The 17,862-nt window shown below is 38.8% G+C and overlaps 2 protein-coding genes across 3 annotated transcripts in view; one reads left to right on the top strand and one right to left on the bottom strand.

Moving 5' to 3' along the window:
- Window positions 1–17,862, top strand: part of taf3 (TAF3 RNA polymerase II, TATA box binding protein (TBP)-associated facto) — a 996,662-nt gene that overhangs the window by 215,827 nt on the left and 762,973 nt on the right. The gene's annotated exons all lie outside the window — the stretch shown is intronic.
- The window catches only part of tnni1d (troponin I, skeletal, slow d), a 123,567-nt gene that overhangs the window by 103,261 nt on the left and 2,444 nt on the right, over window positions 1–17,862 (bottom strand). For both annotated transcript variants that reach the window (XM_079817211.1, XM_079817213.1), the window contains exon 3: window positions 15,753–15,944. The gene's annotated coding sequence lies outside the window, so the exon portion shown is untranslated. The remainder of the gene's footprint in view (window positions 1–15,752; window positions 15,945–17,862) is intronic.

Below are 17,862 nucleotides of genomic sequence, written 5' to 3'. Positions count from 1 at the left end.
CCGTCACGCCAACCATTCTCCGCCCATAATAATTTAGACTCCACCCATATGTGACATCATTCACAGGAAGTTGCATCATTCCGCTCTCTTTAACAGCATGGTGCAGAAGAAGGTGAGTGATATCACTCTTTTTATTCATTTTTTTAGGTGTTTTATAGCCAGGGAGGGTACTGTCAAGCTTAACAACTCAACCCCATCACATATATTTAAGATGGAAAATGATGACTTTTCAAAATTGTATTTTAATCCATAAAAATCTAAAATATACTTATTTAATTGGCTGCCATGTGGCCCACTCTTCTACACCACATTGAGAGCAGTGGCCATTTTGAGCAAAAAAACTCAACCCCATCACACTCAACCCCGTCACATTTGTCATTGTTTCGGGGTTGTAAACTTTGTGACAGGGTTGAGTTATTCACTTAATTTAATCAATTATTTCAATTTAAAAATGTAATTTCAATAAATATATTATTACCAAAATCATAACTCATATTTTTGTTATAGATAAAATATTTGATGTAATGTTTCCACTTAAACTTCAACGGGCATCCTAGTCAGAAATGGCACCCACATCAACAGCAGACAGGCAAAGGCAGTTTCGTGCACGCAGAGATGCTGACCCAGAAAAAAGCTGGGGCTGGATGCCATGGTGCAGACGTGGCCGAGGCTGCGTCTGTACGCTTTCCCCCGATCGCTCTCCTGTATAGGGTCCGTCAACAAGGGGTCAGCCTGCTCTTGGTGGCACCTCGTTGGCCGACTCGAGTTTGGTTTTCGGACATCATAGCTCTGCTGGCGGGTCCCCCGTGGCAGGTCCCTCTCAGGAGGGATCTTCTATCTCAGGCGGGGGGCACGATATTTCACCCCCGGCCAGATATTTGGAACCTGTGTGTCTGGCCCCTGATACCTAGAGGCCGGCCTGTCGGCAGATGTGATTGAGACCTTGCTCAGCTCCAGGTATCCGTCTGCAAGGAGACTTAAATGGAATGTTTTCTGCGTTTGGTGTAGAGAGCGTGAGGTGGACCCAGTTAAATGCCCGGTGGCTTCAGTGCTGGAGTTCCTCCAAAATCGCTTCTTTGCGGGTCTAACCCCGTCCACACTCAAGGTGTACGTTGCTGCCATTGGGGCTTTCCACACTCCTGTGAGTGATGGGCCTTTGGGTAGGCACCATCTGGTTGTACGGTTCCTCTGTGGGGCTCGGAGGATGAGGCCTGCGGCTCGTTCTGGCGGTGGTACTTGAAGGTTCGGCTGAGGCCCCCTTTGAGCCACTGGAGTCAGCTGAGGCAAAGAACCAGACCCTTAAGGTGGCCTTTATCCTGGCTATCACTTCTCTGAGGAGAGTGGGGGACCTCCAGGCCTTGGCGTTGACGCTGACTTGCCTGGAGTTTGCCCCTGGCGGAGTTAAGGCCATCTTGCATCCTAAGCCGGGCTACGTGCCCAAGATGCCATTTAGTGTGGCCAGGTCATTGGTTCTTCAGGCTTTCCATCCTCCACCTCATGTGACAGAGGAAGAAGGGAGACTTCACCTGCTCTGCCTGGTTAGAGCTCTTAAAATATATTTGGAGATGTCTGCGCAGTGGAGGAAATCAGAACAGCTGTTAGTGAGCTTTGGTTCACCCAAGAAAGGGCTGCCTGCTTCGACTCAGACAATCAGTAACTGGATTGTCCAGGCTATAGCCACGGCTTATCAGGTGCGCAATTTGCCTTCACCGATGGCCGTGAGAGCTCATTCCACCAGGGACATGGCCTCCTCAGTGGCCCTCCTTTCTGGAGTCCCGATGCAGGAGATCTGCGAGGCGGCTGGGTGGGCCACCTCGCACACTTTCATTAGATTTTACAGCTTGCATCTCCCTGCGACGCCCGGCGCTAGGATGCTCCAGTCCTAGTTGTGCCTGGTCTCCAGCTTCACACTAGGGCAGGCGTGACCCTCGGTGTGGCCTAGTGGGTACTCGTTCCCCGAATTCGTCGTTCCGACGCAGTGCGAGTTCCCTCGAAAGGGAACGGCTCGGGTTATGTCTATAACCCTTGTTCCCTGAGTCTCGTCGCCACACTTCGTCACGCCTGGAGCGCATGCTTCATCGCGATAACTGACATTACTATGCGCCGGCCCCCCTTATGTAGCTTCCGGGTATGCCGTCACATACTACGTCATGACGCAACATCAATCAGGATTGGAATAGTTTCATTCATACTTCAGACACGCTATTGCTAAGGGAGCGTCCCCAAATTCGTCGGAACAACGCAGTGCTCATTCCCTTTCTCAGGGAACAAGGGTTATAGTCATAACCCGAGCCGTTTTCTTTGTTTAAATTCTCACTGCAGTTCAGATAATAAAGTAAAAACTAAATATGACTGTCTTTATTACATGGTTGCCTAAAATTAAATAGTGTTTTGTTTGAGTCTCAAAGAGGGATTTTCGTATTAAACACATACAAATTAAAAGTAGGCCAGTGTGTCCTTTCAACCCTGTTACAGTATTCAACCCCATCACAGCATTCTCAACCCTGTCACATTAATATTTTTGGAAAATAAAATAAGGAAGACAATTAAAAATTAAAGCATTTCTTGCTGATTACCACCCGACATGTTAAGGGCTAACACAGTAAAATTGTGGTTTTAGTGAAACATCTAAATTAATTTTTTCTTACTAAAATAAAGAGACCACGGACAAACAATTTGGTTATTTGTAACTTCCATCACATACAAATGTGAAAATGATCATAAATGTTACATTTGAAGTCATTGAATTGGTATGAGGGACACATGAGCAGTAGGTAGATGATGATTTTATAACAAGTTTTGTGTAAAATCCTGTTTAAACTAATTCAATTTTGTCCGTTACGGGGTTGAGAATAAAATGTGTACACATCTGAAAAAAACTCAAAATAATAAAAAGTCTTTAATGCCTGAGATGGGAAAATATGATTTTTTGAAGGTTTGATATGTGCCTAATAATGTGGGGTATTTAGAAATTTAATCATATGTAGTTCAAAAATTAAAAAAGTACAAGTTAAAATATTACCGAATCCCAGGAATGACCCTTATATTATATAGAAGTGAAGTATACTCAAAAACATTTGATACATGCTATGGCATTGGTGGGGCACAGACAGTTTTTGTTATACGTATCATTACTAAAAGCACACCATCCATATAATTTAGGTTGATAAGTATGATTTTAAAAGTTGAATGTCTTGCCAGACATTTTACACCATGATTCACATCATAATTAGTGGTATTTAGTTGTAATCAGTGGTGTCACGAAGTCAGGCATATCTGTTATTGCTTACTCATCTTGTCGCTAACCCTCTGTGGGTTGAGGAGAGGTATTCTAGCTAAACCAATCAGACTTACGATTTTCACTTAGCAATGGCAGATGATAAATTGGCAATGCACTAAAACCACAAGAGCCACAAAACCATTTTGGCAGAATGCACCATGCAATATTATATTAAAATAAACTTATAGGCAAAATAGACAATGCACAACCTAGATTATAAAATGGCTAAATAATAGTTTCATTTAAATAATGAAATGGGTTATGTACAAAAGTTAAATTCTCAAAACATTATTTTCAATTTGATAAATTAATGTTAAGTTAAAACACTACCAATGTATACATGATTGAAACAATGCTTCAAGTACCACAAAGAATAATGTTTGAGTATTAACAGGGGGGTTGTGTGCCTCTTCAGTCAGTTTGATGGTAAACAGATGCAGTCAGTACCTCACCGTCTCCTTTATTGATTTCACCTTTCTCTCTCTCTGTCACTAAGCTCCACTGTCATCTTATAAGCCCCGAACATGTTCATTTTCTTTCTTTCTGTCGCTCACTCACCCTCTCTCTCTTTTCTGGCTCTCCAAGCCTTTGCCAGGTAACTAATCACACTCCCTGCCCGACAAGCTCTTAGCCAATGAATGTTGAGCATTGAGCAGTGGTGGACCCGGGCCAATAGCTGCCAAAAGAATGGCTTTGTACTGTAGAGGGAACAGCGAGCGTATAAGTGGATAGAGTCTGACCTTCCAAGGCCAGCACTTACAAGAATCAATCCACTTAAAAGCATCAGCAAATGCTGCAGGGAGAAGTAAATCAACTGATTCAATCTGTGCCCCCCTCTACAGAATCAATGCTTGCCACTGAGAAAGAAAGAGAAAGACCCCTGTCTGAAGGTACTCTGACTCACTAAGCCTTACACTTGTGTTTAAAAGAATCGCATGACTGAACTGAGAAAAACATTCAGTGATATTTTAGGACTATTATTGCGGTTTTCTTTTTAATTTCAGTCATTTTGTTATATGCTTTTGTCATTTGTCTTTTTTATTATTTTTTTAAATATACACTGCCGTTGAAAAGTTTTTGATTGGTAAGATTTTTTATGTTTTTAGAAGAAGTAATGCTCACCTAGCCTGGTCTTACCAGACTCTCGTACATTTCATTTGTACAGAGAGTCTGGCCACTCTCCATTGACAAGCGTTTACTTCCTTGAAGGCGGGTATTCTGTTGAAGTTTAAAACTATCGGATCTCCCCAGAGCCACTCTGGATCTGCCATAACCAATCACTAACATTTGGTCGTAACGTGTGTCATGCGCCGTTTAGATTAAAGTCGAAATATTTCGAGATTAAAGTCGAAATATTTTGAGATTAAAGTCAAAATATTTCGAGAATAAAGTCGAAATATTTTGAGAATAAAGTTGAAATATTTCGAGAATAAAATCAAAATTACAAACGCAGCCTCATTGACTGAACACACGCACACACACACACTACAGCGCTGCAGCCGCTAGTGTATTTGAACAGGGGCTGAAAACTTTCATCATCCATCAGGTAGCCTAATTGCCCTTAACGTACATTAAATATCACTAAACAAGAGATAAAATTGAAATATAAAACGTAGTGTTCAGGTTATCTTAACGTTCATAAACCCTTTTATCACTATTATCTTATACATTAATATCTGCTATGAGAGCAAAATCTAATTTTATAGATCTAAAGATCTATTTATATGAATAATGCAATGTTAATTGCCCTATCCTTTATTACAGTATAGCAACCATTATTATGTGATAATTGTTTTAATTGCATAAAATCCATGATGAAATCTGGATGTCTTAATTTATTATAATTTATGATATCATTTGTACTGCGTTTTATTGAACTTAGCTGGATGATTTTTTCAATTTACTGGATATTACTGGTCATAAATCATATTAATAATCATAAAGCAGATATTAATGTATAAGATAATAGTGATAAATGGTTTTATTTAATATATATATATATATTCACAATCACAGCAGTTTTGGCCTAAACCAATCATTCTTCTTGAGCAGGCGCTCGCAGTTTGAAAGTTGATCTGTTTCATGAACGTTAAGATATCCTGAACACTACGTTTTATATTTAAATTTTATCTCTTGTTTAGTGATATTTAATGTACGTTAAGGGCAATTAGGCTACCTGATGGATGATGAAAGTTTTCAGCCCCCTGTTCAAATACACTAGCGGCTGCAGTGCTGTAGTGTGTGTGTGTGTGTGTGTGTGTGTGTGTGTGTGTGTGTGTGTGTGTGTGTGTGTGTGTGTGTGTGTGTGTGTGTGTGTGTGTGTGTGTGTGTGTGTGTGTGTGTGTGTGTGTGTGTGTGCTTGTTTATGTGATTTATGAGGACACAAATTTGTATAATGACATGGGTATTACACTGGTATTACAACATCAAGGTGGTTTATGAGGACATTTCAAATGTCCCCGTAAATCAAATCGCTTTAAAAACATATTAAACAATGTTTTATTAAAAATGTAAAAATGCAGAATGTCTCCTGTGAGGGTTAGGTTTAGGGGCAGGGGCAGTGTAGGGGGATAGAATATACAGTTTATACAGTATAAAAACCATTACGCCTATGGAGAGTCCTCATAATGCTGTTGCACCAACACCAAGTGTGTGTGTGTGTGTGTGTGTGTGTGTGTGTGTGTGTGTGTGTGTGTGTGTGTGTGTGTGTGTGTGTGTGTGTGTGTGTGTGTGTGTGTGTGTGTGTGTGTGTGTGTGTGTGTGTGTGTGTGTGTGTGTGTGTGTGTGTGTGTGTGTGTGTGTGTGTGTGTGTGTTCCGTCAATGAGGCTGCGTTTGTAATTTTGACTTTATTCTCGAAATATTTTGACTTTATTCTCGAAAAATTTTGACTTTATTCTCGAAATATTTTTACTTTAATCTCAAAATATTTGACTTTAATCTCGAAATTCTAGATTTGTTTTTTTTTACAGATTTGTTTTTTTTTAGGGCTTCCATACAGAATAAACTTCTAAAAAAAAAAAAAATCTTACTGATCAAAAACTTTTGAACGGCAGTGTATTTTTATTTCATTTATTTATTTATTTTATTTCTGTTATACCAGATCTTCTAAGAAAATATAAAAATCATGGTCAATATCATTAGCATCACACTCTCATGGCAATAGCTATTTTACATTTTGAAAAATTGGTGGCAAATTTGTATGATTTTTTTACAAATCAAATCAAAAGAATTACCAATTGGCCAAAACATTACGTTCTCTCAGGTGATCAGGTTGGAACTTTTATTGCCTTTTCCAACCAAGCTTTTGATTTTTTCACAACTTAAAATATTATGTTGTTTGAAAATGATACATAAAATGTTAGCTATAAAATTAGCTTTAGCAAGACAAAAGGAGTCTCAAAAATGTTTAAAATAATGCCATTTCCATCATCACAAAATGCTATTCAACACAATACATGATTTGAAATGTGGAATTTTCATTACATTCAGACTAAATATGACAGAATTCTCCTTTGCTGCATGTATGCCCACTATTATAGACTGTCAGTAGACAAAGGAGAGTGTGAAAAGGGTTTTAAGTTTATTTTCTAAAAAGTCCACAGGGCCAAAAGTGCTTCTAATTGAATAAAGACCCAGTTGGTGACATTCTGTGTGTGTTTGTGTTTGGAAGATCAAGGTATCACACGCTGTTTAGTCCTGTCTGTGTGCTCAGAGATGGAAAAACCGTGAGAGAGAGTGAGATTCACAGGGGTATGAGAGAGTGAGGCAGGCTGGCTTTGGAATATTTATAGACCTCATTAGACATATCCGGTTAGACTCTCACTGACATATTCACCTAGCAAGATTTCCTACAACACTGGAATGCATTTATTCACCATCACGGCCCCTCACAGACAAACAGCATGCATAATTGCAAATATTTGTGCCGCAGCATGCATAAACATCCTCTCTCCTCGAACACACACACACTTTCCAACGTATTCAGTCGCTCTCTGCCTACCTCTACTTTATTTATTTTCATATTGCAGAGGTGGTAGTTTGGTGTTTTAGTACATTGTGCTGTGCCAGAAAGAAACGGACAGATTTAGGCACACTGCCATCAGTAATACAAAACAGCTGACAGTGTGTAATACTATATAGCACTGTTATAGAGTCGGAAGCAACCCATGCCCTCTATGAAATTACAGTGTGGCGGGCAGCGAGGCCGAGGGACCGTGAGGGCGGGACGAGGCGGCGCTCATCAGGGAGGATGAGCGCCAGCTGCGCGCCGCAGCGATCTCGGCCCTTGCGGAGGAGTGAGGGACTATAAAGGAGGAGCGACAACAGTGAGGGACGAGAGAGGACCAGGCCTGGATTTTATGTTGAGTTTTATTTATGTTTTGTTATGTGTTGCTGCAGTCGACCGTGAGGGGCTGCAGCTTTTTATTTTCATTGTGTTTGTTTGTATGTAGGCGGCAGTCGACCGTGAGGGGCTGTCGCCGCCATTTTATTTTTGATTAAAAGTTTGTTTAATGTTCGCCGGTTACCGCCTCCTTCTTCCCGTACAAACAACATTTACTACATACAGCAATTGATTTTTTGCAAAGATGTTTAGAGAAGTTTGTGGGTTTCATTGTTATAGCGGGAGGGGCCCAGAACAACAACATGCACCCTGGTCATTTCATATGATCCTTTTCAATTTCCCCTTAAAATAGGGCGTTATGGAGTTTTGCGGGAATCCCAAGGAATAGTTTGTCAAGTAATTTCAGTGATGTGGATAGTCATGGAATGACTCATTTGAAGGGCTTGAATTCCCCTCTCAGAACTGCTGAAATCAGTGTAGATGACAATAAATTATTGCCATTCATTCACTATAGAGTAATATTACTAAAAAAAATTATAATAATAATAATGATGATGGAAACCAACCATATTTTAGAACAGCAAAAAAAAAAAATCCCAAATAAATATAAACATAAAATCCTTTCCCGCTAGAGACTTCCCTCCACATCTTCACCTCCACTTCTTTAGGAAATCCTGGCATATAGCTATTTTCATCTATTTAGTAGTCCCGTGGGGGAGAGGGGGTGGTTATATCCTGGAGCCAAATACATTTAGGCCTTTACCACTTAAAGGTTATATAGGCACTTAACTCTTAAAGGCAGATTACGTTCTCCATTCTATGAATTATTTCTATGATTTATGTCATTCTTGAGTCTCAAAACTCAATATCATTTACTTTGAACGTATGTGCTACAGAAAGGAATTGTTGGGGGAAGTAAAGGAAAATCAAGGTATAATGCATTACGATTTTTGAGTCTTATTTTTAGGTTGTCTTATCAAGTGTGAATTTGTTCAATTGGTGAAACTCAAAAGGAGAAATTCCCTTTTTGCACAATAAACTATTACAAAACAGTCAATATGACTTGTGAAAGTCTTCTGAAGTCATAGGATAACTTGGATGAGGAACAGACTGAAATTTAAGTCTGAAATTTACCCGACTGTTCAAAGGTTTTGGGTTGTATACTATTTTTTGAAGTAGTCACCAAGGTTACATTTATTTGACCAAAAATACAGTAAAAAAAACAGTAATATTGTAAAATTGAAAAAAAAAAATTGGTAACACTTTACAATAAGGTCCAATTAGTTAATGCATTAACTTATATGTATTTAACTTATTAACTTAATGTTCATTGTTAGTTAATGCTAGTTAAGTTCCATTAAATAATATTAACAGATACAGCTTTTGATTTTAATATTGAATTAGTAAATGTTGACATAACTGAGCACACAAATTTTCTATGGACACTGTAACGGTCGTGATATGACATCACAGTCTGCGGCGTCGTTTTTATAAACATGAATTTAACATATAACAAATAGTTATTCATTCAAATATTACTGCAAAAATATGCATCCTTTTAAATCAGCCAAGAGGTCACGGCGTAACGTATCAATCTTATATTGGTCACGTCTTCACTAGGGTGGCCATTTCCACAACACCAAAAAGAAGGACACTTTGCGGCACTGAGACCACTGAGAGGAACGGTGAACCTGTCTTGCAAAGTGCACATTGCCTGAAAACATAACATTTCTGGACTTCTGTAAATAAAATAAAATAAAATAAATACATAAATAAACAAATAATCTGGCACAGTGCCAGAAAACATAACATTTCACAGCGACACCGTGTGCAAAATCCATGAAAAGCGTCTCTACTGCTCTTTTGTCCATTCCGGATTAAATGAGGTCTGACGTTTCGGGCAAGTAAACGTAATGATATGACGTAGCCAGCGCGTGGACGTGGAGGCTTGTTTATGCTTATAACCAATGATATATCAGATATTTATTTGACACCGCTTTCAGCCAATCATTTGTTTGATCTTACAGTATTAGACGCTATGCTGCTGTGTCCCAATAAAGGTTCTAGAGCGGGGGTTTTTTTAGGCCGATTCAGCGCAACTCCAAAAAGGAGAACAAATGAGTGTCCGGCTTGAGGCTGCGCCGGACAGGGGGCTTAAAATCCAGACTGTCCGGCCAAAATCCGGAAATATGGCCACCCTAGTCTTCACATGAGGCGAATTCGCAGGTCAGAGTTCACCAAATTTGAACTTTGGAACGCGCCCTCCCCTCAACTCTCTGAGCTTGTGGTTAGGTTGTTGGTAGCTGTTGTACACACATACATGTTCCATGATCGTTTGATTGCAAGGGGTATAACTGATGAGCTATGTAGACTGTGTAAATGATGTGCTGACCCTCAAACTAAATTATTTTATTTATGTCTATAAAAACTAATAGCCAACACAACACTTGTTCAAGTGTAACATTTGTAGCATGCAAGTAATGATCAACCTCAAAAATTGACATAACATAAACTCTTTCAAATGTCAAATATAACTGAACATCAAACATTAACTGATCTTTCCCTTTACTAAAAAACACATTAAACAGCACTTAATTTCAACAGTTACTCTCCTGATCCATCCCTATGCAAAGCATGCTGGGAACTAGAAATCCACTGCCCAGTTTCAGTCAATGCAACAGAAATGGATCATGTAGTCCCAACACAAATGGTTTGTGTTAACTTAACATTTTACAAAGATTTGTGTTGTTTCAACTTATTTTATTTAAATAAACTGAACAAAGAGCTAGAATCATTTTTTGAGTGCATTTATTCTCAGGGTATGACAGATTGTTTTCCATATCTCCATTTTGTTTAAATTATCCTTGAAAAGGGGATTTGACTTGTCAAACCTTGGTGGATTTTTCTGGAATTAACTTCTCTGCAACATGTCTGCCATTTTAAATGCGCAAGCCCTTAAATTCGAATGTATTCTGATTAGCCGTTTGGTTTTATTGTTCAACAGCTGGAAAAAATCTTTCTGAAAATATTGTTATAATTGTGGTGTGGACTCTGCTATTATTTTATACTTAGAAAATTTGTTTTCGTTTTTGGTGTGAACGGGTCTTTAGATTGAAAGATCTGGAAAAAAAACGACATACATTTACATTTACCCGCCCATAGAGCCTCCCCTCGAAGAAATCAGGACAGAAGTGGTTGAAAGTGGACAAAAGAGATGGATTAAAATACCGGGTGTAAACAGGTCTCCTTTGTCTACTTGTGATCTGATTGACGAAAAAGCATCTTAAAGGATAAGCTCACTTTGAGATGAAAATTTCCTAATAATTTACTCACCCCAATGTCATCCAAGATGTTCATGTATTTCTTTCTTCAGTTGAAAATAAAAAAAATTTTGAGGAAAACATTTCAGGATTTTTCTCCATATAATGTACTTCAATGGCAACCCATGGTTGAAGGTCCAAATCAATGCAGTTTGGGGGTGAGTAAATTATCAGGAAATTTTCATTTTGAAGTGAACTAATCCTTTAATACCAGGTGTAAACAGGGCCTTAGACGACAGGGTCGGAGCTTTCAAAAAGGATGCATCACCCTGACACCGTTTCCACATCAAACACGAGCAGCGCAATGCAACAAAAATAGTGATGTGTGAGCATTGCACTTTTGCAAAACCGCTTCCTGTTGGCGTCGTGTTTCAGTATGGTTCAGTGTTCACCTAACAATGCACACATCAAAACATAATCAAGATAAAAACCAATCCAAATTTTTCTAAATGTTCAATCGTCGTCATTCTAACTGCATGGTCAAACTAGGGTGACCAGATTTCGCATGGTGGAATATGGGATGGGATCAAGCCTGTAGCCCTCCTCTCAGAAACTGAAGCCTCCGTGCCTCGATCGCCCCCAGGTGATTGGTCCCAGTATAGCTCATTACACCCGCCCCTATATGTTTTCTAATGGATGCGAGACAAACTAAATCAAATTACACTTCAAATAATGTTTTTCCAAAGTTGGTTTCTGTCATTGTAGGCAGTTTTTATCACGATGAGTTCATTTCAAGTGTTCGTCTTTTAAATAAGTTTAGTTAGTTATTTAATGCTATAAAAACGGGGGGTGTGACGTGATGATTGACAGCTGAGATTGACGGCTTCTCTGAGTGAAGTTGTCACTGAGGCACTAACAGACTTTTTTCAGGATTTTTGGGAGGAGATTGGAGCTTTAGCTTTAATTTCCCCATTTCCATAACTGTTTATTTCACACCAACATAATGAATTGTTCTGCATCTGCGAGAGTGTGGGCGGGCTTTTGATATCGCGCCTCTACTTCCTAAAAAAAGATGATATGAGATAAAACTATTATTAACTATGCTCGCGCATCGTCTAGCACAACTTCCTTTGCAGAACGTGTTTGATTAAATGAAAAGCACAATAATCCGCGCAATAGACGCTGTTTCCAAGTTCAAGGCGGGTGTGTGTGTGTGTGAATCTCAAAATGACAGGCTTGGAGAGTATTCACTTAAACACAGTTTAGCTTAAATGGGCATAAATAGTTGGGAGAAATTAATGGGAGAATGATATTAGATCTGCGTCTTAAAGGGGCAGCATCTAATAAACCTGATGACGATTGAGCCATTAATGTGAATCAAACAACAAAAGGCAAAGAGAAAATTACTAGCAGCTCTTGTATGATATGTGATGCTCTTAAAAATTTTTTTTTTTTTTTTTACCTTTTTATTAATTATATATATATATATAATTATATATATACATATATACATATACATATATATATATATATATGATTAATAAAAAGGTAAAAAAAAACAAAAAAACATGTAATAATATTTCACAATATTAGGTTACTGTTTTTTTTTTCTTCTGTATTTTTGATTAAATAAATGCAGGCTTGATAAGCATGAGACTTTTTGCAAAAACATAAAATAGTATCCAAACACTTTTTTTTTTTTTTTTTTTTTTACATATTGCCCCTTTCTTACATTTGAGCCCTTGCCCCTTAGGAACTTTTTGAACGTCCCTGCGGGTTATTGAAGTAAAATAGGCTATAAGCTAGTCACCTTTTAAACTAATGAAAAGCTTAATTTGGATTTGAATGTTCAAAATGTCTATTTCTATCCACAAAACTTGCCAGAAGTCATGGTTTAAGTTTTTTTTTTTTTTTTATTCCGGAGGTGCATGCCCCCGGACCCCCCGACACGCGGCTTGGTAACAACCTCCGGCACGTAACAGCACCGCTGCTGGAAAAAATTCTAGGGGAAACACTGTATCATGAAACAGTTTCATGATATGAGAAATTTAAAAAAACAAATATGTCATGATAAAGATATATACCATATTCTGGAAGCTTGTTTCTGCCACAGAATAATTTTTTTTTTAATAAAAACGGTAATTGCGACTTTTTTTAAAGTCAGAATTGTGAGTTATAAAATCGGAATTGCGAGTTTATATCTTACTATTCTGACTTTATAACTCGCAATTCTGTGAAAAATGTCAGAATTGCGAGATATAAACTGACAATTATGCGATAAAAAGTTTCTTTTAAAATTATCTTTTAAAGTGTTTTTTTATGTTTATCTTTAATTATCTTTTAAAATATTTTATTCTGTGGTGGAAACAAGACTGTAATGCATCTCTGCTGAGCAGAAAATAGTTTTCCATGTACTGTATTTTTTGCGTGTACATGACAGTGATAACGGTGAACAGGTTTGGTTTGATGTGTGATGCTTCTGTAATGTTTAAATCTAAATGGTGTCAAGTCAGAAGCAGTGGAGTGATTATTTTCAAATTTTTTGCTTACTGATTAGTATGAAACACAATATCAGACATACTACGGAAAGCTTAAAAAACATAAAAGCATATTATTATTTGATTTATGTCATAAAAATGTAAATTACCCATATTGCCCCTGTGGAAAATGTGTTCATGACTCCATAAAAAAGAAACTCTCGATCAGCAGATCTTGTGTTTGCTAAAGGCCCCTGCATGAATATTTTGCAGGGTGAAAATATTCCTATTTTCAAATAGAATTTTTTTGTAACATTATAAATGTCTTCACTGTTATCAGGGTTATGTTTATGTCTGTTTATTTGTGTTTTGGTTCTGTTCACTAGTTCTTTCTAGTTTCTCAGGTTTCCTCTGTTCTTGGTTCGGTCTCATTTATGTTTGATGGTTTCATTCTACAAGTTTTCCCTTGGATTTATTATAAGCTAAATACTGTTTGTTTCTCTGTATCTACTGCGTTTTGCATATTACCACAGCCAAACTTTACAACTGTCACTTTTGATCAATTTAATGCACTGTTCTTACAAAAAAAAACAACAACAGATTTTTGTCCTCAAAGACCATTTTGAAGAACAAAAAAGTTGATGTGTTGTTAGAAGCAAAAAAAATGGGCAAGCGTAAGGATTTGAGCGTGTCTGACAGGGGCCACATTGTGATAGGTAGATGACTGGGTCAGAGCATCTCCAAAACTGTAGCTCTTGTGGGGTGTTCCGACAGGGTCATGGGCGGCCAAGGCTCATTGATGCATGTGGGGAGAGAAGGCTGGCCTATGTGGTCCGATCAAACAGACAAGCTACTGTAGCTCAAATTGCTCAAGAAGTTAATGCATGGTTCTGATAGAAACGTGTCAGAATACACAGTGCATCAAAGTTTTTTGTGTATAGGGCTGCATAGCCAGAGACCAGTCAGGGTGTCCATGCTGACCCCTGTCCACCGCCGAAAGCACCAACAGTGAGCATCAGAACTGGACCACGGAGCAATGGAAGAAGGTGACCAGGGGCCTCATTTATAAAACTTTGCGTAGGATTTGCGTCAGAAGTGGCGTACGGATGAAACATAGGACGTGCGTACGCACAGAAATACTCGGATTTATAAAACCGTGCGCACGCACATCCTACGCAGTTTTCCCTTAATAAATCACAATCAATTCTAAATGTAGCGCAGCTTTTGCGTCTTCATGTCATGCCCATAGTTGCCCATAAATAGTCTGTGAAACGCCCACAAGTTAATATTCATAGATTGCGAAATCATGGCAAACACAGAGAGGAAATAAAAAAAACGTAACTTCACTCAATGTGAGGTAGAAGTTATCGTTGGTGAGGTTGAAAAGAGAAGAAAAATTTTGTTTTGGAGGGCACAGTTTGGGCATTACTAATGCCAAAAAGGCACTTGAGTGGGAAAAGGTTGCAGACGCCGTAAATGCTGTAGCCTCACAACCTCGGACCATCGCCGAAATAAAAAAGAAATGGTCGGACATCAAAGTCGAGGCAAAAAAACGTCTAGCGCTCCATCGCCAGAGTGTGTCCTCGTTTGCCTGCAAGTCTTCTTGCTGTCTGAAGATGCGTTCACCTATCTATCTATCTATCTATCTATCTATCTATCTATCTATCTATCTATCTATCTATCTATCTATCTATCTATCTATCTATCTATCTATCTATCTATCTATCTATCTATCTATCTATCTATCTATCTATATATATATCCCTAATTATCTATCTATCTTTCTATATAATTGCATCTGTATCTGCTCTGCCAGACGGACACATTGACGAGAATATCAGTTTTGTACATTAGCTATTTCGTTCTGTTTACCATATTTATGAGGATGAATTGCAATGCATAACATGCCAATATTATTGCAGAACATATTTCACTTTTCTTTTTGCAAATATGTGTTAATTTGCATTTCTGTTGTAATTTTCGTTTGATTTTGTTTTGTTTTTTTCCGATCAAACGGGTGTTCGTGTAGGCTGTTAATATTAAGACTTGCTTTGTGAAGTCTTAATGTTATTTATGAGAGGCAGTATTGCCATTTCTTTTACACAACGGTCTACAGTTTCACACACTTTCAAGTGTTTCTTCCATCTGCCGACGGTGTCGCCATTTCTCATTTCACCCGTTTTTGTGCGTACGCCTGGGTCAGAGCTTGCGTGAAGGACCGCACATTTTCCCGTCAAGTTTGCTTTTTATAAATACCAATTATTGCATAGAGAGCAGCGTACGCCTTCTTTTGTGCGTACGCAACGTTTATAAATGAGGCCCCTGGTCTAATGAATCACGTTTTCTTTTAATCACATGGATGGTGGCTGCGTGTGGCATGTGCGTTGCTTACCTGGGAACACGCGGCACCAGGATGCACTATGGGAATAAGGCAAGCCAGCGGAGGAAGTGTGATGCTTTGGGCAATGTTCTGCTGGGAAACCTTGGGTCCTGCCATCCATGTGGATGTTGCAGATCATGTACAGCCTTTCATGGAAACGGTATTCTCTGGTGGCTGTGGCCTCTTTCAGCAGGATAATGTGCCCTGCCACAAAGCAAAAATGGTTTAGGAATAGTTTGAGGAGCACAACAACGAGTTTGAGCCAATAACCAAATTCCCCAGGTCTCAAACCAATCGAGCATCTGTAGGATGTGCTGAACAAACAAGTCCGATCCATGGAGACCCCACCTCGCAAATTACAGGGGACCAACACAATATTAGGTCACAATGTTAAGCCTGATCGGTGTATATATATATAGGAATGAACAAATGTGCCAGGGCCTGACAATTTCATATTTAAAGATCTACTTTCTGAATGAGGCTCACTTTAAATAATAGATGTACAGTTGCTGTATAGTGTTATGCAAACAGTTATTAAGAGACTTCTTTTTCACAGCAGTGATATAACTAAATAAACATTAAAATGTTATATTGTGTCTGTACTCATGTCCAGTAATGCGTTTGGTTTGTAACATTTAAACATGTGACCATTTAGTTTTCTAAATAGCCAATAATTGGGAATATCATGAAGGGGGCAAAAACTTTTTCAAGCCACTAGATCTGAAATTAGACTCTTTAAGTGAAATTTAAACTCTTGTCATAGGGTTCTCACCATTACCCTCTCATCCTACACTATTCCATACACTAAAAAGCACTTAAACATTGATTTGAGACCTAAAGTGATATGAATGTATTATTACCGTAACTAGCTCAATTCACTATTTCCTACGTAAGTCCACTAATACAGTTCACTTGAAGGAGTGAATGAAAACGAGTGAGTGAAGTCGGACAGCCGTTGAGTGTACATCAGCTCAGTGTTGCCAAATCTGCGGTTTTCCCGCTGAATTGGGCTACTTTAAAGGGTTAGTTCACCCAAAAATGAAAATTCTGTCATTAATTACTCACCCTCATGTCGTTCGACACCCGTAAGACCTCCGTTCATATTCGGAACACAAATGAAGATATTTTTGTTGAAAGCTGATGGCTGAGAAAGGCTTCAGATAGGCCTCCATTGGCATTCAGTACATTTACACTCCCAAGACCCATAAAAGGCACTTAAAACGTCGTTACAAAGTCCATCTCACCACAGTGACTCTACAATAATTTTACGAGCGACAACAATAGTTTTTGTGCGAAAAAAAAAAAAAAAAAAACACCTTTATCCAACTTGTTCTTGTCTTCCGTGTGTGCCTCCTCGACGCATGCGCGAGAATATGACGTAGCGCCGGGGTTCGGGAATCCATGAAATGCGCACTTTAGTCCCATTTTGAGAACTACGCCGAGACCTAAAGCACGATCAATGTAGAATTCAACAGCTTAGATAAGCGCGTCTTCCTCTGCTTGTAAACAAATCGCTTCTGGGTCAAGTGTCCGAACGCCGGATCTGCGTCATATTCTCGCGCATGCGTCGTGGAGGCACACACGGAAGACAAGAACAAGATGGATAAAGGTGTTATTTACATTTTTTTTTGCGCACAAAAACTATTGTCGTCGCATCGTAAAATGATTGTAGAGTCACTGTGGTGAGATGGATTTTGTAACAACGTTTTAAGTGCCTTTTATGGGTCTTGGGAGTGTAAATGTACTGAATGCCAATGGAGGCCTATGTGAAGCCTTTCTCAGCCATCAGCTTTCAACTAAAATATCTTCATTTGTGTTCCGAAGATGAACGGAGGTCTTACGGGTGTCGAACGCCATGAGGGTGAGTAATTAATGACAGAATTTTCATTTTTGGGTGAACTAACCCTTTAACACTGTTTCCGCTGGCTGTTTTTCATGTCCGCGGGTTGATGCGACCCCAATTATGTGATATTTAGCCCCGGGAATGTGAATTTTTGCAGGGAACCCTACCAAAAAGACACAATCAGAATCAGTTCTTCATCGTCTTCGTGCGTTTTTATCAACACGTTACGTGACCGTCAGTGCTTTTATAAGAAGGTAGTAAAGAAAATAATGTTCTATA

The sequence above is a fragment of the Gobio gobio genome, assembly GCF_949357685.1.
Source record: "Gobio gobio genome assembly, chromosome: 5".
NCBI lineage: Eukaryota > Metazoa > Chordata > Actinopteri > Cypriniformes > Gobionidae > Gobio > Gobio gobio.
The sequence above is the reverse complement of the archived record's forward strand: the minus strand, read 5'-3'. Positions and strand labels throughout refer to the sequence as shown.